The sequence below is a fragment of the Callithrix jacchus genome, chromosome 4, assembly GCF_049354715.1.
Source record: "Callithrix jacchus isolate 240 chromosome 4, calJac240_pri, whole genome shotgun sequence".
Lineage (NCBI taxonomy): Eukaryota > Metazoa > Chordata > Mammalia > Primates > Cebidae > Callithrix > Callithrix jacchus.
Window position 1 is genome coordinate 165,735,032 of NC_133505.1, and position 22,649 is coordinate 165,757,680.

Below are 22,649 nucleotides of genomic sequence, written 5' to 3' on the forward strand. Positions count from 1 at the left end.
CTTCTATGTGTGGTTTCAGTTCCAAGCCAAACCCGTTCTGCAGCGTGCTTTGTACCTTTCCAGAGACTGATCCATATCAGCTTGCCAGGGCTTTAAACCCCATTCATTCTTTCATTACTTAAAAGCCTCTTTGTTTGGAAAACCTTTGAGTGAAGCATAAAATTAGCATCTAAAAAGACAGAGCAGCAACTGAACCCAGGAAGTCTGGGAATATGTGACCACCAGCACCATGACAGACCTTCCTAAGAGCAGTTTAATGTGGGAAGAGGCTGTGCAGGTGGAAAACCTGAGGCCAAGAGGTGGAGGTTCCGGGCAGGGGCGGTCGTCTCTCAGGCCTGAGCCTGAAACTCCCAATTCTCACGGGCAGCTGATGACAGAAGCCCTCCCCTCCTCCTTTGTATGTAATCCGTTCTCTAACCCTCTTCTAAGCCGACATCAGCAAATCTTTGAAGAAAAGCACAGGGGAGGCCTATTTCACTTCTTTAAATGTTTGTTCTCTCCAGTTAGGTGTAAAATATGTTTGTATTATATTTTCAATTTTCTTTCACCCCTGTTCTATAAAATGTGAGACTATAGGCATTTTTTTTTTTTTTAATGAAAAAGAAAAGATTGACTTTAGGAATCACATTCAAAGTGTCTGATTAATCAGGGCTCAGCTTGGCATTCATGAACACTGCCGGGAAGTTTCCACTTTCTTTTCGCCCTAGATTTGTATTTACCTCTTTTGTCTCCTATACTTTTCCAGCTCTGTGGATTTCTTTGAAGAGAAGAGAGGCCTCTGAGGATTGCAGAAAGAAAGACTTTTCTCCAGTCATTTAGCATGATCCTGCTGGATGATTATGGATATTTTTAGTATATTTAACTCATCAGGGAAAATCTGAGCATATCTCTACCCTTAAAAATTCTGGCAGCCTGATGGCGGGGAGCGGGGAGAGAAGACATCCTGTTTCTCTTTTCCCTGATTTTGTCCCCAAACTCCATCTTGCTCTGGAGGTAGGGGAGTTGGAAGGAGAGGAGTTAGCCCTTCATGGAGGCCCTGGAAGGTAGATAGCTGCCATTCTTTGTGTGCATTTTGTCAAGAATGGCTGCCTTCTAAAAACAAACCAGCTCTTCCTGATCCCTCAGAAACTGGACTGTGTTAAAGATGCTTCCAAGGCAAAAAGCATTGCTTACATGGGCATTTATGGAGAATGTTTCAGTGGGCATGTGGCAGTCCTAGAAGTAATGTAGGGTACTGGTGTCTGCAGTTCCTGGCAGATCACAGCCCCCCGTGGTGTGCTCAGGACATTCTGTGTCCACATGGAGGCTGCTGCACAATGTCTGACCAGTTCATACCTGCACAATTACCTCCAGCACGTCGGCAGGCAGGAAAGGGATTTCCTGTACAAATACACCAACGGGGTAGGCATTTGCTCCAGGGAAGAGGCTGATTTGGGGTGACCGATCCATGCCACAAGAAGCCTGCTGTGGGTGGTGGGCAGGTGACCTTTGGACTGGGCTCCTGGTGGCTTTTGACTCTCTTCCAGTTTGCCTAACAATGAAATGACACGTCGAACGGGTTTGTTACCGTTGATCTTCATTCCACAGCATGGCTTCTTGGTAAAGACGGCCATGTTCTCCGTGTCTACACTTCCTCATCTCCCATTCACTTCCATCAGCCCACAGTTTGCTTTCAGCCTTCACGGCTCCCTGGAAATATCTCCCCCTCTGCTGCCATCCTGGCGCCCCCTCCCGAGGCTTAATCTCCTTCCTCCTCGACCCAGAGCTCAGCCCCTTTAAAGTCACCCACTAACGTCCTCTAAAGTCACCCACTTTGGGGGTTTCTCATTTCCCTGTCTCCTTTGTCCTTTCCTTATGTTTGGCTGTTCCCAGACTCCTGGGACTTGAGTTGAAACCCCAGCTCTACCATTTATTACCATTGAGGCCCGGGTAGGTCATGTAACTTGCTTCAACCTTAGTTTCCTTCCCTGTGAAATGGGGATAATATAGTACCGACCTTCTTTTGGGGAAGATGCAATGAGACAATACTTATAAAGTGACTTCCATGGAGTCTCTTATGGAGAAACTACTTACTAAATGCTAGTAATATGACCGTTATTCCTCACTCTGCCCACTGTCCAACCGCTACAACCAGAGGCCTCAACAACCGCCAGTCTTTGAAAGGTTGCCCTCCAGCCTAGCCCTCCCTCCTCAGTCTGCACCCCAGCATGCCGGGTATCTCCATGAATACCGCACTGAGCTCAGTGAGCAATAATACCTGTCATAGATTCTACACTGTTTAGTAGAATAAATGGTGCTGATTGTGGCTGTGCACTGTATTCACTATGCAAACGTGCTTGGGAGAGCGCCAGTGGCTGGAGAGTATAAGGTAGCTGGGGGCCCAGGAAGAAGGTCTGTTTCTATCTCAAGTCTTCTTTGAAATTGGAAAACTCACTAGTGTCTTTCAGGGCTGTGAAGTTACCCAACAAAAGAAAAGCATTCCTTTTTTTTTGAGATGGAGTCTTGCTGTCACCCAGGCTGGAGTGCAGTGGCATGATCTTGGCTCACTGCAACCTCAACTTCCTGGCTGTTCTTGAACCCTTGACCTCAGGTGATTCACCCACCTTGGCCTCCCAAAGTGCTGGGATTCCAGGCGTGAGCCTCCCAACCCTACTGTACATTGCCTTTTTTTTTTTTTTTTTTTAAGACAAGGTCTTACTCTGTCACCCAGGATGGATTACAATGGTGCAATCTTGGCTCACTACAACCTCTGCCTCCCAGGCTCAAGCAATCCACTTACCTCAGCCTCCCAAGTAGCTGGGACTGCAGGCACACAGCACCACGCCCAGATAATTTTTTTTATTTTTGTAGAGACATGGTTTTGGCATGTTGCCCAGGCTGGTCTTGAACTCCTGAGCTCAAGCAATCTGCCGCCTTGGCCTCCCAAAGTGTTGGGATTCCCGATGTGAGCCACTGCATCCGGCCTCTAATATTTTTCTACAATGTGAGATACCACCCCCCAACCTGCAATTGTTGTGATGTAGATATCAACGTATTTGGTATGGGACCCAGGCCTGAAGCTAAGGCTCACCATTGTTGTACCACCTTGTACTGTGACTGCCACCCCTCCAGCTGGCCCCTGCCCAGTGCAAGTAACATGCCCTCAGTGGACAGCCGCTGTGCAGAGGGCAGAATCTGCTGCTTCCTCCTGAGTGTCAAACTCCAAGTCCCCTGTCCCCTTGGGGCCAGCGCCCTTCTTTCTGCTGTTGGGACTGACTGACCACTCGGGGTTGCCGTTCATAGGCCCCTCCCTGTGCTCTAAGGAGCTGCCGGCTCTTGGCATTCTCCTCTCTTTCCTTCATCACCTTGAATTGCTGGAAAAGAGGCAGGCGGTTAATAGCCATTGCCAGCCAGGCACAGTCCTTCTAGCATTTCAGAGAGAGGTCTGTCTGTGAGGCTGTTTTCGGACAGGAGGAGGTATGTGACAAAGATTCTCTCCTTGCCCCCAAACTCTAGCCCAGCCTCCTCTGAGCTGTTTCTCAATGAGGCTCCATCCTTGAACATATCCTCAAAAGCCAATTTTAGCAAGAATCTTGCTAAGTCAGTTTAGCTAGAATGCACCACTCTCGATAGCGAATCACTCGTATCTGACCAAATCCCCGCCCCCCACCATACACTGGGCCTGCCTTCAAAGAACCTATTAGTTCAGTGTAGCCAGAATCCCCATGACACAATGTTTCATCTTAATAATTTTCCATCCACTGAGCCACCCACCCTGCTTCGTGGCTAACAACGCCCCCTTTCTCCTATCTCTCTGTCCTGCTGCAAAACCCCATGGCAGTAGTCCCTGTCCCTATCATGATAGCCCCCAGTAAAGTGTGTCTTTGAACAAGGGTGAGGGCCAGACGCGGTGGCTCACATCTGTAATCCCAGCGTTTTGGGAGGCTGAGGCGGGCGAATCTCCTGAAGTCAGGAGTTCGAGAGCAGCCTAGCCAACATGGTGAAACCCCGTCTCTACTAAAAATACAAAATTAGCTGGGTGTGGTGGTGGGTACCTGTAATCCCAGCTACTCAGGAAGTTAAGGCAGGGGAATCACTTGAACCTGGGAGCCTGTGTCCAGCTGCCCTGCTTTCCCAGTGAGGGGCTCCATGTGGATGTAGCGACAGGAGAAGCTACAGACATGTCATGAATTGCCTTGTTCTTTGGAAACCTGAAAGAAAGAAATGGTTATCACTCTTTTCCGAATCCCAGAAAGGCTGCCAAACCTTTGAGACCTTGAGGGAGGACGGCAAAGTTCACATCTCACAGGGGTCAGGTAGGTTATGTAAACCTGTGCAGTGTTCCTGGTGCGGCAATAGGAGGAGCGGAGACTGTGGCAAAGCAGAGAACACAGCCCCCATGGAACGCTGTTCGTTAGCTCCAACCTGTCCTGGCTTCTGGTTCTGTGGGCCTGGTGTTGCCAGAGCACCTGAAGAGAGGGAGCTGGGTTTTTATGTGAAAATTCTAGGTGTTGTAAAGTGTTGGCAAGCAGTAAAACTAGAGTATGGCCAAAACAACTCAGAATTTTGCCCTCAGGCATCTGGTTTGTAATATCTGGGCTGGAGTCTGGTTATTCTTCTTGTTGAGGGAGGGAAGTCAGTAGGTGAAATGATTCCCCCACACCCCTCCACCGCCCATGGGAAGGAAGGAGGCTGCTTTCGGACAGGAAGAAGGGAGAGTGCAGCCAGGAGTCAAGGTGGACGGCTTGGGCTTAGGCCTTTGGGGGATTTCCTTGGGGTGGGGGGGGTGGGTTGGTGTCCTGTGTGCCCACAACATCTTAAATGGGCACCTGAGTTGCCCCTGGAGAGCTGCCAGCGCTTCCTGGAAGCCTGGGCTTCTTAGCTCGGATCTTCATGTTTGGGCTCAGCCAGGAAGAAGGGGTGCCACCCACCTTTGTGAGGCCACATGGGTCATGCCAGCAACCCTAGATCCATAGGCCCTTCCTCCAGGTGGGCTTCTGTGATTGCACAGGCCCAGGAGTTCCTACATGAGCCCAAGGGTGTGTGGAGAGTGGAATCTCCAAAACACCTGGTTCAGACTAGATTATCTGCCAGGCCCAGGGCTGAGGGCCAAACCATGTTTAATTGATTTAGAAAAGAAAGAGAGGCAGGCTGGGCACGGTGGCTCATGCCAGTAATCCCAGCACGTTGGGAGGCTAACGTGGGTGGATCACAAGGTCAGGAGTTCAAGACCAGCTTGGCCAACATGGTGAAACCCCATCTCGACTAAAGATGTTTACTTTACTAAAACACAAAATTAGCTGGGTGTGGTGATGCTTGCCTGTATCCCAGCCACTTGAGAGGCTGAGGCAGGAGAATTGCTTGAATCTGGGAGGCAGAGGTTGCAGTGAGCTGAGATCATGCCACTGCACTTCAGCCTGGGTGACAGAGTAAGACTCTGTCTCAAAAAAAAAAAAGAAAGAAATGCAAAAATATCCAGGATATCTTTGTATGTCAGTGTGTGTGTGTGTGTGTGTATGTGTATGTGTGTATGTGTGTGTATGTGTGTGTGTGTATGTGTGTGTGTATGTGTGTGTGTGTGTGTGTGCGCGCGCGCACGTGCATGTGCTTAGTATCTCCTGATTGGGACCCAGTTTGAAAACCTGAGTTCTGGAGATGTGGATGCCTGAGAATCAGGGTTTTCTAGGCAAAGATTTTCTCCTCTTCTCAAAATACCTGAAGTTATTAGACATCCTAGGTATTTAGGCTCCGTATCACTTTCTCCAACAGAGGCGGCATTTAGGAAATTGTGCAGGTATCTGGTTTCCTTGTACACACATGTTGCTGACTTACTCACCAGTATTGGGTCGAGAAGTTTCATTACTCTGCCATTGACTTTAATCCTTCCTTTCCCTTGACTGAGTCTCTCCTTATGAACTTCGGATGTTTAAAATGGAATTTAGTGATTTTTCACACCATATTTTTCATCATCTAGCACTTTGAAAACAGAGGTTGTTTTGTTATAAGCTTTTTATTCTTCTTAACCTTCTCTGAATACTTAAAGCCTCTCATGATGGAAATGAATTTACTGTGACCCGATTCAGTATTGCACGGTAAACACAGGATTCTCAAAGCAGGCTGTTTATATGGAGAATAAATGCAGTCCGGAACCCAGTGTTCAGTCCCTGAAATGAAATGCAGGTCTCCGTTTCCAAAGGCTGACAGGATGCTTGTTGAATGATATTCCAGCTGCTTAAATGAAGGACCCTGGAAAGGTCTGTTGGAAGAGAATTCGAGGGCGTTGCTCTTCCTGGTTGGTTTTGCTCTTCTCAGACCCTGGAATTCCCTACTTCCCTTGAATTCTGAGCTTCAGCACTTAGGCCAGTGTCCTGCTTACCAACGTGTTTCAGTAACCAAGTATGCCAAGATGTTAATGTCACATTAAACTGTACTCCTGCACCTTCCCCCCCCTCCCCTCCCCTTCCCACCCCTCCCCTTCTCTTCCCTCCCCTCCTCTTTTTCTTTTCTTGTCTTTTTTCATATCTCGCTGTGTCGTCCAGGCTGGAGTGCAGTGGCGAGATCTCGGCTCACTGCGACCTCCACTTCCTGGGTACAAGTGATTCTCATGTCTCAGCCTCCTGAGTAGCTGGGATTATAGGCATATGCCACTATGGCCTGGCTAATTTTTGTGTTTTTGTAGAGATGGGGTTTCATTATGTTGGCCAGGCTTGTCTCAAACTCCTGGCCTTGAGTGATCCGCCTGCCTTGGCCTCCCAAAGTGCTGGGATTACAGCTGTGAGCAACTGTCCTGGGCCTGCACTTTCTTTTTTTCTTGAGACCAAGTTTCACTCTTGTTGCCCAGGCTGGAGTGCAGTGGCGTGATCTTGGCTCACTGCAACCTCCACCACCCAGGTTCAAGCGATTCTCCTGCCTCAGCCTCCTGAGTAGCTGGGATTATAGGTATGTGCCACCATGCCCAGGTAATTTTGTATTTTTAGTAAAGATGGAGTTTTGTATTTTTCATAAAGATGGTCTCTAACTCCTGACCACAGGTGATCCGCCTGCCTCTGCCTCCCAAAGTGCTGGGATTACAGATGTGAACTGCGCCCAGCCTGCCCTTCCTTTCTTGATCATACTGTGATATAGCTGGCCTAGAATTAGAACCAGTACAATGCCATTTTAAAATGGGAAAACTGTTCCCATTCTCCTCACAATGACTGCTAGCCATGGCTTCTGTAAACTACTAAGATTACCTTGCAAAATGCAAAGAGAGGACAAGCTGCATACTTTCTCTTATCTGTAACCGACAGAATTGCTGGCCTTTGTTTACCAAAGTAAGCACCCCCAGATAATTCCATCCTGGCGCCAAGTAACCTAAAATTATGTGGACCCCACACCTGTCCAAATAATGTATAAACTAATGTTTACCTTGACCTCTGTAAACCACTTAAGAGGCAATCAGAATGACAAAAGTCCCCTGGCCCTTGGAATGTCTGGAGCCCCCTCACCCTCGTCTCAGCCTAGGAGGTGACTGACAACTTTCATTCCCATCTCCGCTCCTCACCCCCACTCCCAAGGTGGTTTTGTGGGTATAAAAAGGTCTTGTTACTCTTCTTCCTCTGCCACGCGTTGGAGAGACGTGAGTCCTCCGTGGTCGCCGGCAATAAACCCTGCAAGTTGGCATCCTTTTGTTCTGGTGCTGACTTTCTGTGCTGAGTTCAATGCAACAATACCATACAGTCTTGACTTGCAGTTCAATGTATACCTTATTTGACATAAAATACTGTCAGCAAGTCTAATGGAACATCCCACCAGAGTGGGAAGCCCATCTCCAAGATGGAACGGTGAGCTGTTAAAGCTGGCCCCTGCCCTCAGGGCAGCTTTCTTTGATGCTGCTTGTGACAAGTCAACGTCCCCATCGTGTACCAGCGGAGCCCGTTCTGCCCAGCGCTACCACTTGTTTAGGATGGAGTGGCCTCTTTCTTCAGGTCTGCATTGGACGTCATCCAAGTGAATTGCTTCTTTCTCTTTCCTGTTTATTTGTTCTAGGGTGTCATCTCTTAGCTATCTGAGCACTGGGCTGGCTGCCAAAAACAGAGGTGATGATGTAACATGCCAACTCTCATGTGGCCCAGAGGGGGAGGACCCCATGACTCCAGGATGGGGCAGGGCAGCCATGTCTCATCAAGGTGACACTAGGGGTTCTGAGAGAGCATCTGAGTGGGGAATGGGGGGAGGGCCAACATGATGGAGGGGTCAGTGATACACCCCCGCCCCCATAAAGCAAGGATTTCTGCTTTGAAATTCCTCTACTAGAAGCTAATTCTTCTGCTCTGTTTTCTTTCTCAGGAAGTGTGTGTGTGTGTGTGTGTGTGTGTGAGTGTGTGTGTGTGTTTTGACAGTTCTTTCTTTAAAAGTGTTACATACTCATTGTAGAAAAATTTAAAAATTCAGAGGCAATAAGTCATTAAGATCAATCAAAAACTATATGCATATAATTACTATTTAAACCTGAGGGATGTGTGTGTGTGTGTGTGTGTGTGTGTGCGCGCGCGCACAGGTATGTGTAGAGACAGAATTTTATTTATTTTCTTTGGTTTTTTTTTTGAGATGACATCTTGCTCTGGAGTGCAGTGGCACAATCTTGGTTCACTGCCACCTCCCTCTGCCTCCTGGGTTCAACTGATTCTCCTGCCTCATCCTTCAGAGTAGCTGGGACTACAGGCACCCACCACCATGCCTGGCTGATTTTCATATTTTTTGTAGAGACGAGGTTTCACCATGTTGGCCGGGCTGGTCTTGAACTCCTGATCTCAGGTGAGCCACCATGCCTGGGCTTATTTTATTTTTAAAAACTGGTATTATGTAAAACACACATTTTCACTGCTTTAAAAAAATTCGTCATATGGTGAAGACATTTTCTTCCCAGTATATATCAATCTATATCATCATTACATGGGTCTGTCAAAATTTGTTTAAATAAAGAAATTATTGAGTTTCCAGATTTATGCTTGGGTGAACATGTTTGAAGTTAATTTTTTTTTCTTTTCTTTTTTTTTTTGAGACATGGTCTCACTCCGTCATCCAGCCTAGAGTGCAGTGGTGCAATCATGCAGCTCACTGCAGCTGTGACCTCTGGGGCTCAAGTGATCCTCCCATCTCAGCCTCCTGAGTAGCTGGGACTGCAGGCACATGACACTACTCCCAGTTATTTTTTTATTTTTATTTTTTGTATTTTTTGATGTTGCCAGGCTGGTCTTGAATTCTTGGACTCAAGTGATCCTCCTGCCTCAGCCTCCCAAAGTGCTGGGATTACAGGCTGAGATGACACTCCTGGCCCCGGGAAAAACTTCTCACTTCATGAACATGAAATATTTGACCCCAATTTCCGTCTTCAGTGAGGATTTCTTTGGAGAATCCTTGGCTATATTTTAGCTTTAATTCAGACGGTGCTGGAATCATGACTCAATCTGTGCCTTTGAGTTCTCTCTGCAGTGCTGGCTTTCTGAGGAAAGGGCAGTGACTGCAAACATTTTTCCAGCTCTAATAATCACCACTTCCATATACCTACTATTTAGAGTAGGCTCTTTTCCAAGTGCTTTATGCCTATTAGTTTATTTACTTCTCATGAAAGCCCTGAGAGGAAGGTGCTGTCACTAAAGCCAACACCACTGTGGGGACACAGGCATCCAGAGGCCAGGCAACCATGAAACCGTCTTTGCAAAATTATGACTGAGACAGTGAAAGAGATCTAACTTAACCGACTCCATCTTGCTTCTAACCGCCAAGCTGTCCTTGTGCGTTCCTGGGCATAAACGGAACTAACTTTGGGAGAAACTTACTTTATAGTTGATATCTTAAAACAAAGATGATAACAGCCCTTTCCCAAAGCAGCCCTCCTTCTTGCCTGGGGACTAGATTGCCTTTGTAGGACTCACATGAGCCACAAGATTAGAAATGATGGTTTAGGAGTCATGCAGCTGGAGGCTACAGGATTCTGATTCTCCGTGAACTGCTCCTAAGATCAGGGCTGGAGATATGTTGCAGCCCTGCACTTAATGGATCGGCTGGCACCACTCGGATGGATTAACTGGCTCATCTGATGTTGTGGCTCCCACCAAGGAACTGACTCAGAGCAAAAATACAGCTTTGACTCCCTATGATTTCATCCCGGACCAATCAGCACCCCTGGCTCACTGGCTTTCCCCCATCCACCAAGTTGACCTTAGAAACTCTGCGCCCAGAATGCTCGGGGAGACAGATTTGAGTAATAATAAAACTCCGGTCTCCCGCACAGTCGGCTCTGCATGAATTACTCTTTGTCTGTTGCAATTCCCCTGTCTTGATGAATTGGCTCTGTCTAGGCAGCAGACAAGGTGAATCCCTTGGGTGGTTGCAACTGGCCCATAACTCATGAGCAGCGAAGCTGGCTAGCCCCCCAGGCAGCTGGCTCTGACCACTACGCTTCCCCATAGAGTCGGTGTGTGGCCATCGGTGCACACAAGTCACATGAAAGCCCATGTTTCCCAATGATTTCAACACAACAAATACTGTGTTGGTAGAAAAGCAATAGTTCTCCCCTCAGTAGCAGAGTGAACCTTCTCATTCTGAATATGTCCATTTCTTCAATAACCACAAGAGGTATCTTGTGCCAGGCACTGTTCTAGAAACACATTGATATTCTTTTTTTTTTTTTTTTTTTTTTTTCAGAAGCCTGTTGGAGTTTATGGTTTCATTTGCCCAAAAACACACATTTGGGGACCTCAAATTCTTTCTAAGAATCACTACCACACATATTAATTTGAACATTCCCATCCTTCCACCATCTCCGTTTCTCCTGGGAACATCGAAATAAAAATGGCCCACTCTGGGTCCTCGTCTAGGGCTGTTTCTTCTTCTCTGGGGGCTACAGCTCTGATGTGAATGATGGTGTCTGTCTTTCCAGCGCTGGGCCTCTGGTGGGCTGCACCACGTGATTGCATAGCACGAGTTGTGTTTCTGGGCAGTTTTAGGGAAGGCTTTAGACTGCATTCCCAGCACCTCGGATTTGGACACCAACCCATCTAGCTTCTCACCTTGCTCAAACAAAGACTCCGAGGTGTTGTGCAGAATGATTTGGGTCTCATCTGGTTTGGCCTGCACATTAGTCATGGGGTCAGCTTCCCGTGGGTTCTGGTATCTACTGAGATGACCATCCAGGGCTGCAGAATGGATTGTAGCAGGGGATCCTCCTGGAGCCTGTTGACTTGCTTGGAGAATTCATCTAGTAAGTACTCCAGCAAGGTACAGGCCACCTGGGATGGGCGTTCACTGTCAGCAATGGCCACACCTGCAAGACCGTCGTTCCGGACATGGACATGGCACAGGTAGTCTTGTTCTTTGACTGACGCTCTAGTGCCTTTGCATGAGCCCTCCACAGTCAGTTGACTCATGAAGGTCATGACTTCTTGAACACTGGACCTCTGGGAGAAACTGAAGGAAGCCACATTATCGTAGGTGGCTTTGGGCGGCACTGCCTTGGGCTCACCTTCGTAGAGGACACTGAGGCTGCCCAGCTTCATAGCTCTGCGCCCCACCTGTCCAGCTGCGTAACCGCTTTCAGGGAGTAGCGCCGCCCCTTGGGACTGCCGCTGCCTACCGGCCTCTCAGCCCCTGGCTGCTGACGGGGTCACCGCTGGCTTCCTCCTCCTGGCTCGGGATCTACCCACATTGGTATTAATGGTAGATGTATACACAAGGCATGGAAGCTACTCAAAACACACAAAGATGCCTGCCTCCTGGAGGGGACGTAGCTCAGGCCAGCAGGTGACAGGCCCTTGTATAAGAAACTAAGAGCTTTGGCTGGGCGCGGTGGCTCACGCCTGTAATCCCAGCACTTTGGGAGGCCGAGGCAGGTGGATCACGAGGTCAAGAGATCAAGACCATCCTGGTCACCATGGTGAAACCCCGTCTCTACTAAAAATGCAAAAAAAAAGTTAGCTGGGCATGGTGGCATGTGCCTGTAATCCCAGCTACTCAAGAGGCTGAGGCAGAATTGCCTGAACCCAGGAGATGGAGGTTGCGGTGAGCAGAGATCACGCCGTTGCACTCCAGCCTGGGTAACAAGAACGAAACTCCATCTCCAAACAAAAAACAAAAAACATGGTGAAACCCCATCTCTACTAAAAATACAAAAAATTAGCTGGGCATGGTGGCGCGTGCCTGTAATCCCAGCTACTCAGGAGGCTGAGGCAGGAGAATTGCCTGAACCCAGGAGGCGGAGGTTGCGGTGAGCAGAGATCACACCATTGCACTCCAGCCTGGGTAACAAGAGCGAAACTCTATCTCAAAAAAAAAAAAAAAAAAAGAAACTAAGAGCTTTAGAGAGGCCCTGCCCAGGCAATCAGGTATAATTGTAACAGAGAAGCTGCACTTCAGTCTCTCAGCCAAAACCTCTCTTGGGTGCCTTTCATTTGATTCCAGCTGTCCTGTCTTCCTGGATCCCAGTGGGCTACGCTGTCTTCCCAAGTTACTCCATCTCCTGATCCTAGCACCAGGCACGGTGCATCCATCCATCCACTAAATTTTTCCAATCACTCGTCCAATCACCGGTTATTGAGTTCCTCCTTGGTGACAGGCACTGTACTGGCTGGTAGAGAGACACAGGTAAACAAGGCAGCCGGCTGCCTGTGAGCCAGCTCTGGGACATTCAGGTAAGAAGCACCGTGTGTGCATGAAGCAGTCAATTAAGTTTGATGACATACTCTCTATTTGGATTGAAAGACAGAAATTGGGCTGGGCTTGGTGGCTTACGCCTGTAATTCCGGAAGTTTAGGAGGCCGAGTGGGGAGGACTGCTTGGACCCATGAATTTGAGACTAGTCTTGGCAATACAGTGAGATCTATTCTCTACAAAAGAGAAAAAACAAGTAGCTGTGCATGGTGACATGCACCTGAGGTGGGATCACTTGAGCCCGTGAGGTCGAGGCTGCAGTGAGCTGTGATCATGCCCCTGCATTCCAGCCTGGGTGACAGAGCGAGGCTCTGCTTAAAAAACAAAAAATTGAACAAATATTGGGTAACACCTTTAAAAAGAGTGTCTTTGCACAATTGTGTCCGGTTTCTCTGGGTTTCTTCCCATTAGATAGAAGAATGTTAGAGTAGGAAGAGGATTTGTGAGGTCATCCAGCCAGCCTCCTGGCTGCTTTACAGAAACTTGAAAATGATCTCGGATTGAGAACTTACTCCTTAGATGTTTCGGAGACACAACCTGTGCACAAGCAGACTTGTTGTTGTCTAAATTTACCACTGGTAGAATATACTACTATCTCTAACCAATTTTTCTACACCCCACTCCACCCCACCCCAATCACTTTTGTTTCTTTTGACACGGAGTCTCGCTCTGTTGCCCAGGCTGGAGTGCAATGGTACGATCTCGGCTCACTGCAACCTCTGCCTCCTGGGTTCAAGTGATTCTCCCACCTCAGCCCCCTGAGTAGCTGGGATTACAGGCATCTGCCACCTGCCCACCTAAGTTTTGTATTTTTAGTAGAGACAGAGTTTCGCCTTGTTGGCCAGGCTGGGCTTGAACTCCTGGCCTCGTGTGATCCACCTGCCTCGGCCTCCCAAAGTGCTGGGATTATGGACGTGAGCCACTGCACCTGGCCCCCAATCACTTTTAATGTAGGCAAGTTCGTGTGAGCTCTGAAATACACAGTAATGTGTTGCTTTGCCTTGGGGATATGTTCTGAGGAGTTCGTTGTTAGGTAATTGCATAGTTTGGAAACTTGGAAACATCATAGAGTGTATTTACACAAACCTAGATGGTGTCGCCCACCACACCCCTAGGCTAAATGGTAGAGCCTACTGCTCACAGGCTACAGACCTGCACAGCAAGTTACCTGCTGAATACTGCCAGCAGTTGTAGCACAATGGGAAGTATTTATGCCTCCAAACAGAGCTAAACATAGAAAAGGTACAGCATAAATATGGTGATATAATCTTATGGGACCACATCAAGAAATGACTGGCAAAGTTCACATAAAAATGCCCTGGTGATTATGCGTGACTTGACCTGCGATAACTATTGGCTACCACAGTTCATAATTCAGATGGGCAATTTGATGTAGTTGTTAATGGTCTGCCATAAAAAAGAGTCATCATCCTAACAGCTCCAAAGCTATTTCCAGAACTGATCCTTATCCTAGCAGTTGTAACCCAACACGCCCACAGGGATCCTCAGTGAAAGGCAAAGTTAGAAGCTGTGGCAAGCTCTCTACTAGTTTCAATCACACTGATCTAAGAGGAATCCTCTTAATGGAAATCTGGTGGGCAAAACCACAGATGTTCTCTTTTCCCTGAGCAATAATATAGCTTTTAGGTATTATGTGCTTTATAGCCCATACCTCCTGGCTATGCTTTGCCCTAGAGATGGGGAAACACAGTGGGAGAGAAGAAGAAGAGGAGGGGGCAGGAAGGGGGAGGGGAGGAGGAGGAAAGAGGGAGGGGAAGTGGGCTGAGGAGGAGGGAAGGAAGGGGGAGGGGAGATGGAGAAGAGAGAGGGGAAGTGGAGAAGGAGGTTGAGGAGAGGGAGAAGGATGAAGGAAAGGAGAGGGACAGGAGGGAAGGAGGAGAGGGAGGGGCTTCAAACGACCTTCAATGCACACAGAATGGTCCTCTGCTTCTATTTCTTTGAACCAATAATTTAATTGAAAAAGAATTTTAAGGCCCAGGGCAGTGGCTCATGCCTGTAATCCCAGCATTCTGGGAGGCCAAGGCAGATGGATCACTTGTGATCAGGAGTTTGAGACCAGCCTAGCTAACCTGGCAAAACCCCATCTACTAAAAATACAAAATTGTACTGGGGAGGCTGAGGCAGGAGAATCACTTGAACACAGAAGGCAGAGGTTGCAGTGAGCCAAGATCATACCACTGCACTAGCCTGGGCAACAGAGGAAGACTGCCTCAAAAACAAACAAACAAACAAAAACCGAAAAAGATATTTGTGACTGCATATATTACCTACCCACCAAGCCACCCACCCACCCACCCACCTACCCTCCTACCCACCCACCTACCCACCTGCCCTCCTACCCTCCTACCCACCCACCTACCCACCTGCCCACCTATCTATCTATCTGATGACTTTCTTTTCTTTCCAGGACGTGTGGTGTTGTAGAAGAAATAATAGCTCAGTGGCACAAAGGATCAGAGAAATTCACACCTGAGACGTGGGAATCAACTACAAAGACAAAGATGGTTCATCTCTTCCCAGAGAATATTCTCCTTCATGCAAGAACCTAGGTATATCATGCGACACTTGATAGCAGCCCTGAGAACTGGCATGTCCTGCAACCCTGTCAGAGGTGTGGTCATTTCCCACACATCTAAGGGGAAACGAATTATCATTCCCATCTTGACTGACTCATTTAACAGGATAAGAAGCTCATATCTCAAGTAAGAGCTGGACCATGAGACCATGCATCTTAGTCTATTTGGCTGCTATAACAAAATACCTTAGACCGGGTCATTTATTTTATTTTGTTTATTTATTTTTTGAGATCGAGTCTCACTCTGTTGCCCATACTGGAGTGCAGTGGTGCAGTCCTGGCTCACTGCAACCTCCGCCTCCCGAGTTCAAGCTATTCTCCTGCCTCAGCTGGGATTACAGGTATATGCCACCATGCCAGGCTAATTTTTGTATTTTTAGTAGAGATGGGGTTTCACTATGTTGGTCAGGCTGGTCTCAAACTCCTGACCTCGTGATCCACCTGCCTCGGCCCCTCAAAGTGCTGGGATTACCAGGCGAGAGCCACCTCGCCTCGCCAGACTGGGTCATTTATAAACAACAGAAATTTGTTGCTCACAGTTCTGAGACTGGAAGTCCAAGATCAAGGTGCCAGTGGATTTGGTGTTTGGTGAGGGTGCTCTGCTCCATGGATGGCATGTTGTAGCTGTGTCATCACGTTGCCCAAGTGTCTTTTAGAAGGACTGTAATCTCATTCACAAGGGTGGAGCCCTCATGACTTAATCATTTCTCGAAGGCCCGGGCTCTTAATACTATCACATTGGGTATTAGGTTCCACCTATGCATTTTGAGAAACACCAGCATTCAGACCATAACAGCACGGTCCCTCCGCTGCTAGATAAACAAACTGAGGCATAGCCATATAATGTAATGGTCTCAGCAATAAAAGCAATGAATGAATATCAAAACAATTTTGTTGAGTACAAGAAGCCAGACAGAAAAAGCGTATACATAGCATGGTTTAACTTCCGCAAAATTTTAGGCAATGCAAACACACCTACAGTGACAGCAAAGCAGTGGTTGCCGAGGGTTGGCAGGGTAGGTGTGGATTACAAACAGGCATGAGAAAACTTTTCGTTTATTTGTTTGTTTTCGAGATGGAATCTTGCTTTGAGGGTGGAGTGCAGTGGTGTGATCTCGGCTCACTGCAACCTCCACCTCCCGGTTCAAGTGATTCTCATGCCTCAGCCTCCTGAGTAGCTGGGATTACAGGGGTGCACCGCCATGCCCAGCTAATTTTTTCTTTTTTAAATTTTTACTACAGGTGGGATTTCACCATGTTGGCTAGGCTGGTCTTAAACTCCTGACCTCAAGTGATCTGCCCCCCTTGGCCTCCCAAGGTGCTGGGATTACAGGTGTGAGCCACTGTGCCTGGCCAGAAAACTCTTGAGGGTGATGGATATGTTTATTATCTTGATTGTGGTGTTGGGGACATGGGTGCATATATCCAAACTTATCAAATTGTATGCCTTAAATATGTGGTGTTTATTTAATTTATTTATTTATTTTTGAGACAGGGTCTCGCTCTGTTGCAGCTGTAGTACAGTGGTCTAAAGAAGTCTCACTGCAGCCTTGACCTCCTGGACTCAAGCAATCCTCCTGCCTCGGTCTCCCAAGTAGCTGAGAACATAAGTGCACACCACCATGCTTGGCTAATTAAATATTTTTTTTGGTATAGATGGGATTCTATCCTGTTGTCCAGGCTGGCCTTGAACTCCTGGGCTCTAGCGATCTGCCTGCCTTGGCCTCCCCAAGGCTGGGGTTACAGGCATGAGCCACGGTGCTTGGCCCTGTGCTGTTTATTGTGTACCAATTGTACCTCAACAAAGATGAACAAACAAAAAGAATATCTAAGCTGGGCCCGATGCTTATACCCATAATCCTACATTTTGGGAAGTTGAGGTTGGAGAATCATTTGAGGCCAGGAGTTCGAGACTAGCATGGGCAAGATAATGAGACCTCATCTCTACCAATAACTAACTAACCAACTAACCAACTAACCAACTAACTAACTAACTAACTAACCAACTAACTAACTAACTTAGCTAGACATGGCAGCACATGCCTGTAGTCTCAGCTACTCAGGAGGCAGAGGATGGCTTGAGCCTAGCAGGTTGAAGCCACAGTGCCTCTGCACTCCAGCCTGGGTAACAGCATGACTTTGACTCAGAAAACAATCAAACAAAAAGAATGTCACGTCTGGGTTCGGTGGCTCACCTATAATTTCAGCACTTTGGGAGGCTGAGGTGGTGCAGATCAAGAGGTCAGGAAATCGAGACCATCCTGGCCAACATACTGAAACCCTGTCTCTACTAAAATACAAAAAAAAAAAAAAAAAAAAAAAAATTAGCTGGGCTTGGTGGTGCGCGCCTGTAGTCCTAGCTACTCAGTGGGCTGAGGCAGGGGAATCCCTTGAACCAGGGAGGTGGAGGTTGCAGTGAGCTGAGATCACACCACTGCACTCCAGCCTGGAGACAGAGTGAGACTCCATCTTAAAAAAAAATGTCAAAAGGAGGGCGATCTACAATAATTCTTAATGAGAAGATGGGAAATGACTATGAAAAGCTTTCGGACCATGTAGACACTCACCAGTTCTTTCATGGATAAGTCTTTCAAAACAGCTGCTGAACTTAAAGGCAGTTCTACAGACTTTTGTTATGTAAAAAGATGGTGTTTCAAATTTGCTGACATTTTTCTGACACGGCAAGTTGTTCTCAGGATACGATTTCTGGCAGAATTTTTTTTTTGAGACGGAGTTTCACTCTTGTCACCCAGGCTGGAGTGCAATGGCATGATCTTGGTTCACTGTAACCTCCGCCTCCCGGGTTCTAGTGATTCTCCTGCCTCATCCTCCTGAGTAGCTGGGATTATAGGCTTGTGCCACCATGTCCAGCAAATTTTGTATTTTTAGTAGAGACATGGTTTCACCATGTTGACCAGGCTGGTCTCGAACTTCTGACCTCAGGTGATCCACTCTAAAGTGCTGGGCCATTGCACCCGGCCACAGATATTTTTGAAAACAAAAATAAAAACAAATACATAATCTGATTCCTCATGGTTAGAGGAGATATTCTAAAATTGAGTATGCCAGCAACTATTTTTTAAAAGAAAATTTCAAAAGGATTTTAAAAACAGATGTTTGGAACTATTTCTATTATTATGTGATTTTGTTACTAAAAATGATGTGTGTCACTTTAAAAAAAAAAATCATACTTGGCTAGGTGAAGTGGCTCACACCTGCAATCCCAGCACTTTGGGAGGCCGAGTTGGGTGGATCACCTAAGGTCGGGAGTTTAAGACCAGCCTGGACAACATGGCGAAACCCCATCTCTACTAAAAATACAAAAATTAGCCAGGAGTGGTGGCACACACCTGTAATCCCAGGAGGCTGAGGTAGAAGACTTGCTCCAACCCAGGAGGCAAAGGTTGCAGTGAGCCAAGATTGTGCCACTGCATTCCAACCTGGGTGACAGAATGAGACTCCATCTCAAAAAAAAAAAAAAAAAATTTCATATTTTTCCACTTCAAAACTTGGGAGCCCATACATATATATACCTACTGTATACCTGTGGGAAGTAGAAAAGTTCCTTTTGAAAGTTTCCTTTCTTGTTAAAGAATAAGTGTGCTAATAACTTGGTGAAGCCCTAGCCTATGTAGCTGTTAGGCATGCCACGCTTACAGGCATGTAGTACATTCTATGTCCTTGTACTTTAATGAAGACATTTGTGCTGGATGTGCTCACAGGCATGTCCCAGCTCTCCATTGCTTTTACCTGTTTAAAAAAGTTTTATGTTGTTAGCCAATCAGGTTTTAGTTTAGATTGTGACGTCTGGCTCCAGCCAATGGAGATCAGACACAGCAGTAAGGACAACCCCAAATGAGTAAAGGATAAATGTGTGTTTTCCTTTGTTCTTTGTACTCTCATGGCACAATGGCTAGTGAGGCCCTTCCTGCAGTCCAGGAAGTAAAAATTGTGTTGCTGAAAGTTCCTTTGTCTCAGTGCTAATTTTTCTTTGCAGCACCAAGCATCTATTTCCAATAGTACCCATAAGAATTATTTTAAAAGTTGGAACCAGAATCTTCTAACTTGCTTAAAATGTTTCAAATTAAATTTTCAGGCTTTCCAACCATTTATTAAAATTGTCAAAATGGAACAGCCTCTGATTATTTTTCAAGAACAACTGATTGGATCTTTAGGATTTATACTTGCTAGTGAATTTCAACTTCTGTGTAATTGGTGAGTGAGACTAATAAATATTTTAATTTAATAAACACAGTATCTTTTTTCCATTTGCCTGTCCTTACCTTTGTGAGATGCCTTTTTCAGGTAAGATACTCATGAAAACAAAGTAATGAAATAACATGAACTTAATACCAGACCTTCAAATTGCCCTATCATAAAGTATTAAATCAATATTTAAAAAAATTATGCAAAACTGAAAATCATATTGCTCTCGCTAAAATATAACACAATCTATATATGTATAATACAGATTATATATTATATGTACATACAATGTTACTGTTCTTAATGAGGACAAAATGTTTTTTGGTACCATTCAAAAATAAAGTAAAGCAAGCATTATTTTAGAAAACCCACTAATGTACTACTAAGGGTATAAGATGAAAACTGTGGTATACTCTATTCTAGTGATGTTTCCGAAGATGCCGTAATTCTTTAGATATTGGGGTGTTAACCATCCCCCCACTACCAGTGACTATGAATTCATGGGAACTGGCTGGGCTTAATGCCTGAACCCAGTCTTGTTTGAAAGGTACTTAATGGAGTTTATATAGACAAATTCAGTGTGCTATCTTGGTTCTATTGGAATGGTCTCAGGTCTATAGAATGTGTAAAGCAAGCAGTAATCACATTTGGATGTTGTATCAGAACTCGTGGTTATAATATGGTTTAATGTAATGACCTCCAACAGTAGAGCAACACTCATGATGACTGTAAATTATTAATCAAGTCAATGTGGACTGCGAAGCACAGGTCCCAGAAGCAGCTGACCAAGCAAGTTTTATTATAGAGGATAGCACCCTGGCTATCCTTGAGCCATAACAAGAGCCATAAAAAACCCTCTGTATAGGCTAATTCAAGGAGGGCACAATGATGTAGGGGATGATTTTGCAACCTAACATTGACAAAGGTGAGAAGCCAGAGTAAAACTGCTGTGACGCACTTAGAGAGCTTCTGGACTTTGGCTGGACCTTCAGGCCACCCGGGGCACTAGTATTTAAATAAACAAATAAAAACTCTTCAAGGTATTCCAATATGCAGCCACGATGGAGAACCACTTTTAAACCATAACTGTCATTGCATTTGCTTCACTTTCACTTCTGGACGTTATAGAGAAACTTGTACGCGACTTGCCCTCTGCTAAAATCAACTTTAAAAGTGTTCAGAATATATGCATCAACTGTTTTGAGGCACTGATAACAGGCAATGCTGGACGAGGATCCTGAGATACGGGAAACACAAGACGAGCCCCGTCATCACCTGGCTTTCTGCCTGCTGTAGCACAGGGAAGTGAGAGCCACGCTGAGGAGTGACTTTACTGAGATGAAGAGGCAGAATTTGGGATTTGGGGCTGCTGAAGTAGCTGAAGTTTGCAGAACAGGGTACTAGAAAGAAGGGATTTGTGCAGGCCAATGGGGTCAGAAGTTTGCATGGGAAGTCGTTATGTGAATCCTTAACTAGCGTCTAGGCTGTGATTGTCCAAGGCATGAGGCCTGTTGTGGGGCTGAGAGCTGCACAGTGATACTAGAACTTGTACGTTCTTGGGAGATGTTAGCACTCTGGCCTAACCTGAACTGACGTCTTACTGAACACCCTGGGCATTCAGGTGAGACCTAGAAAGGCTATGCCTTGGGAGTAAGGACTGTGCCATAAAGTAAGAACAATACTTGAGGACTAAGCTTTAAACCAGAATAGATTTCTCCCAAACAAAGATTCATACCAGCCTAACCTGATCAAAAGGCTGTAAGAGTAATTTAAATGCCTGCCAGAACAAAACTCAACATCTTATACAGGAAGATTGCATAATTCAAATTTCCCACGTCATATCATTCACAGTGTCCGCCATACAATAACAAATCAGTAGACATGCAAAGAAGCAGAAAAATGTAACCCATGATCAAGGAAAAAAGCTATCAATAACATCTAGATCCAATTGGTCTAGATGTTGAACTTGGCAAAGAAAGACTGAGCAACTAATATAAAAATATCCAAAGACTTAAAGAAAAAGATCATCCTTGTAAGATCAATAAGGAGTCTCAGTAGAGAAATGGGACTATAAAAAAGAAACAATAGAAACACTAAAATGAAAAAATAAAATATGTTAAATAAAAGTTTCACTGCTGTTCTCACTCATAGGCAGGTGCTGAACAATGAGAACACAGGGACACAGGGAGGGGACCATCACACACCGGGGTCTGTTGAGGGGGGCCAAGGGAGGGACAGCAGTAAGGTGGGGAGGTGGGGGAGGGATAACATGGGGAGAAATGCCAGATGTAGGTGATGGGGGGATGGAGGCAGCAAACCACATTGCCATGTGTGTACCTCTGCAGGAATCCTGCATGATCTGTACATGTACCCCAGAACCTAAAGTACAATTTTAAAAAAAGGGAAGAAAAAAAAGTTTCACTGCTTAGCAACAGACTGCAGAAGGGTTAGTGAGTCTAAAATAAAGCAATAGAAATGATCAGATTTGAAGAATAAGAAGAACAAATGAGCAGAGGTTTGGTGACCTGTCGGGAAATTTCAAGTTGTCTGAATCATATGTAATTAGAATCCCAGTAGATGAAGAGAAAGAGAATGGCAGAAAAATTGTTTAAAGAAATAACAGCCTTGATCCCTCAAATTTACTGATAAACATCAGTTTACAGATACAGGAAGCTCAGAGAACCCTAAACAAGGGAACAAGAGAACTACACCTCAGTATATGATAGTCTATTTTATTTTATTTTTTTCAGACAGGGTCTCACTCTGTTGCCCAGGCTGGAATGCAGCGGCGTGATCATAGCTCACTATAGGCTAGACCTCCGAGGCTCAGGTGATCCTCCCATCTCAGCCTCCTGTAAGGCTGGGACCACAGGGGCACACCACCATGCCTGGCTAATTTTTAAACATTTTGTAGAGACAAGGTCTCATTACGTTGTCCAAGCGGGTCTCAAACTCCTGGCCTCAAGTGATCCTCCCACCGTGCCTCCCAAAGTGTTGGAATTACAAGCGTGAGCCACGGTGCCCAGCTGAGAGTCAGATTTATATTATAGAACACCAGTTCAACAGTTGCAGAATCACACCGTCCATGCGAGCAGCACCAGGGAAGGAACGCCACAATCACAACCACAGGGAAACCCAGCTTTTCCGATGATGACAACCACCCAGGTACCTGTTAAAA

The 22,649-nt window shown here is 46.1% G+C and overlaps 1 long non-coding RNA gene and 1 pseudogene across 2 annotated transcripts in view; one reads left to right on the forward strand and one right to left on the reverse strand.

Moving 5' to 3' along the window:
- LOC128931857 (uncharacterized) overlaps nucleotides 1-21,654 on the forward strand; it is a 66,436-nt gene extending 44,782 nt beyond the window's left edge. For both annotated transcript variants that reach the window (XR_013534655.1, XR_013534656.1), the window contains exons 2-3: nucleotides 12,421-12,650; nucleotides 15,098-21,654. This is a non-coding gene — a long non-coding RNA (uncharacterized LOC128931857). The remainder of the gene's footprint in view (nucleotides 1-12,420; nucleotides 12,651-15,097) is intronic.
- Nucleotides 8,484-12,434, reverse strand: LOC100386988 (synaptobrevin homolog YKT6 pseudogene; annotated as a pseudogene).
- Nucleotides 21,655-22,649: the final 995 nt, after the last annotated feature.